The following is a 4,907-nucleotide window of genomic DNA, read 5'->3' on the forward strand; positions in this document are numbered from 1 at the left end:
CTGATTTCATTGGAATACCTCTGCAAGAGAGGCTAAGAAATATGGTTTTCTGTTGAGCAACGGATGTGTTTTTCAGCCTTGTGCCTGGCTAAAATTTCTCCCACCATGGAAGAAGGGGAGAACAGCTATTCGGGAAATTAGCAGCTGGTATCACATTATATTTATTCACTTTAGGGAATTTTTCTTCTATCCTAAGCACAATGAGTGTTTTTCCTGGAAAATGGATATTTAAAACGTATCAAACACATTTTTTTTGCATCTACTGAGATTATCATAATTTCCATCTCAAACTCTGTCAACATTGACTTATAAGTGGAGAAATCATAATTTGAACATTTATTTTTGGATAAGACACTATTAGAAGATTACTATGTCATGTATGCTTCTTTTAAAGACATGTTAAATTTGAGATTCTGTCTTTTTTTTCTTTTCTCTTTTTAAAAATTGAAGTCATTTTTCAATGTTAGGTATTTACTTAAATATAAATTATTATCCATTTATTATCAGTTATTCAAAATTTGATAGAACAAAATCCTAAAACTCCTTGGGCTGATATCCTTTTCAAGGAGAAAACTTTGTCAAAATTTTCCCTTATTTCCCTCCTCTGTTTTTTTGTTTGTCTGTTTTTTTACTAATAAAAAAAATCATATTTACTTAGAAGCATTCAGAATGTCGACAAAACAGCTGCAACCTTTTTTTTTTTTTGCAATTACAGAGTGGTATTCAATTAACAGAACAATTATTTCGTATAAGCTGTATCACAAACAATTATAAGATGAAAAAACTACCATCCCCATATACAACTAATTTGTGTTGTGCACCAACAAGAACCTGCTTTAAATTTCCATGCCAATTTACAGCCCTCATACTGTACCAGGCAAGGTTAGTGGCCATTGAAAATACCACCAGGACAGGGCTGTCTAAAGACACATTCCGTAGTGTGTCAACTATGCAAAAAAAGACACTGTACAGTTTAAAAACAAACCTTACACAGCCTTACATTTCTATTCTATTTTTTTTCTTTAAAAGGAATGAGTTGTGTAAAGGGGGATTAAATGCTTTATAAACAAGAAAAAAACTGTATTAGAACCAACTTACAGAGACCGCGCCAGGGCAAGTGAGAGCCGGCGGGCACTGGGCAACCCTGGCAACCCTCTGGCTTTGCTAAGGAAAAATAACTAAACATGGGCAAAGAAGATCCTAAGAAGCCGAGAGGCCAAATGTCATCATACGCATTCCTTGTGCAAACTTGTCGGGAGCAGCACAAGAAGCAGCACCCAGAGGCTTCAGTCAATTTCTCAGAGTTTTCTAAGAAGTGCTCAGAGAGGTGGAAGACCATGTCTGCTAAAGAGAAAGGAAAATTTGAAGATATGGCAAAGGCGGACACAGCCCACTGTGAGAGAGAAATGAAAACCTATATTCTTCCTAAAGCAGAAACAAAAAAGAAGTTCAAAGATCCCAATGCACCCAAGAGGCATTCTTTGGCCTTTTTCTTGTTCTGTTCTGAGTATCACCCCAAAATCAAAGGAGAACATCCCGGACTATCCATTGGTGGTGTTGCAAAGGAACTGGGAGAGATGTGGAATGACACTGCTGCAGGTGACAAGCGGCCGTGTGAAAAGAAGGCCGCAAAGCTGAAGGAAAAATACGAAAAGGGTATTGCTGCACACCGAGCTGAAGGAAAACCTGATGGGGCAAAAAAGGGAGTCGGCAAGGCTGAAGAAAGGCAAGAAAAAGAAGAAAGAGGGGGAAGATGAGGAAGATGAAGAGGACGAAGAGGATGAGGAAGATGAAGAAGATGATGATGATGAATAAATTGGTTCCCTCCTCTGTTCAATGGATTATTTAGTGTCTTATCTCAGTTTAGTTAATTAGATAATTGATATTTTCTATTTTCTTGTAGATAAATATACCAATGTTTTCCATAATTATCTGACTTTATCATCTCATTTTGAGAGAGCGACCCTTGCTTAAATTAAGTAGTCACCAATGCATACGTGTTTGTAGATGTGTAGGGCATTCACATTTAACTCTTTAATCCAACTGGAATTTATTTTGGTGCATGGGTAACCTGAATTCTAATTTTAATTTTCTTATAAATGGGTAGCTGACTGTTCCAGTAGCATTTATTGATTAATCCATCATTTGCAACCGAATTGAAATTACTCACTTCATTTACACTGATTCCTTATATCTCTACATTTCTATGCTGTCTAACCTGTTTTATTGATCTATCTATTCTAAGGTGAAAGCTACACTGTTAAATATTCTTAAATTTTATGGTTTGTAAATTCACTTTATAATCTGATGGGGCAAGTCACCCTTAAAATTTCCCAGCTATATATAATACCAAGTTTATGTTCCCAGATGAATTTTAGGGAAAATTGGCCAATTAAAACATTCTAAAAGGTTTTGATTAGAACTGCATACAAATCAAACATTAATTTGTAGAAAAACAGATATTTTTATAATATTGAATGCTTCAGTCCAGGAATATGAATTCCTGGATTGAATCTCACCATCTATTTAGGCCTATGTTATATTTCTCAAAAAGATTTCATAATTTTCCTCATATAAGACCTGCAATTGTTGATTAATTTAATTTCTAGGTTATATATATGTGTGTATATATGTACTTGTATATGTGTATATATATATATATGTGTGCATGCGTGTGTATTTAAAATAAATGGGAAACTCTTTTAATTACATTTAATTGGGATATTTGGTATTTCTTATATTAAAGCTACCAATTTTTGTATATTTAGGGGCAAATTACCTTACAAAGGGAGCTTATCAGCTTTTATAGTTTTTTCTTGAGATTTCCAAGTAGGCAGCACTATTTTTTTTTTGATGTATCATATTAGATTTTTATTCTTCTTTTCCTTGAATAAGCCAGGTTTTCAGGTTCCAGATTCTGGTTATTTAAAATAGAAAATTTCACTAATGGGATCAAAATCTGAAGATAAGTTCAGGACCATGAGGAAGTTAAGTGAGACAGTTTCCTCAGATGCCAAAGTTAAGGGGTATCAGAAAGCTCAGTAATTGAATGATGTTTTAATGCCACAGTTTAAAAAACAAATGCAAAACAATCCATGATAAACAAAATACCAAAAATTTAAATAAAAGTGAGATCAGTGATGAGAATCATGTTCAGAAAAAGCCAGGAACCAGGCAAACGTAGAGACGTCTGTAGCGGCTCCCAATGACAACCTCACTTACATGTGCTGCCCACAGGATGAATCAACTTTGAGAGTCCATTTTGAGAACAAGAGTGATTGGCATCCTTGGCTAAGGAGAGGGCAGGGCACTTTGATTGACTATCTCAGACTCCACATGATGGGGAAAGGGAATTCTCCAAAAGGAAACAGGGGCACAGTTGCCAAAAACAATGGTTGTCTACCATGTTACAGTTCCAGGATGCATTGTTCTTATATTGGCCCCATTTCCTGCTCAAACTGCCATCCTTCATGTGTTAGGGCTACACCACCCAAGAGGTCACCTACCAATGTACCAGCTGTCCTTTACTCCCTGCTATATTCAAAGCTACAACCTTTACATGGAGAGAGCATAAAAGATACTGATGAAGATGCTTTGGTGGCTTCAAAAAGCACTGTCCATTGAAAAGGAACTGGCAGTCTAGGCCCTGTTTTGAACAAACCATGGGTGTCTGCACTTGGAAGGGGACCTCATGGAAAGGCCAGAATCCTTTCCTGAACAGATTGCTCTGCTTCAAGAGGAAAAGTATGTTTTGGCCATTGATTCTCAGTCCAATTTCATAGGCCTTATCAGGCTGGTGAGAATTCTTCCCAAAAGAATTCACTAGTGGACCTTACCTTAGTCATGAATATCTTCATGGGAAATTTAAATGAGTCAAATTTTATGTAATTATTGACACCTAGATGGGAGATAAGGGTCCAATTAAATACTTTTGCATGTGTATGTCCAGTTTTCCCAACACCATTTATTTAAGAGACTGTCCATTCCTGATTGTGCATCCTTAGCATCTTTGTTGAAGATCAATTGACCATAAATAGGGGGATTTGTTTCTGGGCTATTTCTGTTCTGTTGGTATATATGTCTGTTTTATGCCAGTGCCATGTGGTTTTGATTATTACAGCTTTGTAGTGTATTTTGAAATTTGATATTGTGATGACTCCAGCTTTTTGTTCTTGTAGTTCAAAACTTCTTTGGATATTCAGAGTCTTTTGTGGTTCCATATGGATTGTAGTATTGTTTTTTTCTATTTCTGTGAAAAAAGGCATTGGAATTTTGACAGAGATTACATTAAATCTGTAGATCACTTTGGGTAATATGGACATTTTAACAATATTAATTCTTCCGATCCTTGAACAAGAGGTATCTTTCCATTTATGTGTGTCCTGTTCAATTACTTTCTTCAATGTTCTCTAGTTGAGCCCATTCTAATTACATGAGTCCTTAAAAACAGAAGACTTGTTCTAGCTGTCATCAGAGGGAGATGTAACTACGGAAGAAGGGACAGAGACATGCTGGCTTTGAAAATGAAATAAGGGGCCATGAGCCTAGGAAGGTGGGCAGCTTCTAGAAGCTGAAAACAGCAAAGAAACATATTCTTCCTTAGAGCCTCTAGAAAGGAAGGCAACCCTGCCAACATCGTGGTTTTAGTCCTGTGTTGGACTTCTAACCTGTAGAACTGTAAGATAATAAATTTATGCTGTTTAAAGCCACTAAATTATGGTGCTCCACGAGCAACAGAAAAACTAATATACTGTTATTACTGAGATTCAGCCATTTAAAAAAAAATGAATGCACCTCAATGATGCAAACATTTGGTAAATATCTGGAGTTCTGAAAAAGTTGACGTTGATGGTTTTCTCCAGTATTCTCACTGGCTTTATAGAGGAGTGAATTTTTGAATGGTCTCA

The 4,907-nt window shown here is 36.1% G+C and overlaps 1 pseudogene; it reads left to right on the top strand.

Moving 5' to 3' along the window:
* The first annotated feature begins 1,184 nt into the window (after window positions 1–1,184).
* LOC105816365 lies at window positions 1,185–1,757 on the top strand (annotated as a pseudogene).
* Window positions 1,758–4,907: the final 3,150 nt, after the last annotated feature.

Source organism: Propithecus coquereli, unplaced genomic scaffold (assembly GCF_000956105.1).
Source record: "Propithecus coquereli isolate 6110/MARCELLA unplaced genomic scaffold, Pcoq_1.0 Scaffold37, whole genome shotgun sequence".
Lineage (NCBI taxonomy): Eukaryota > Metazoa > Chordata > Mammalia > Primates > Indriidae > Propithecus > Propithecus coquereli.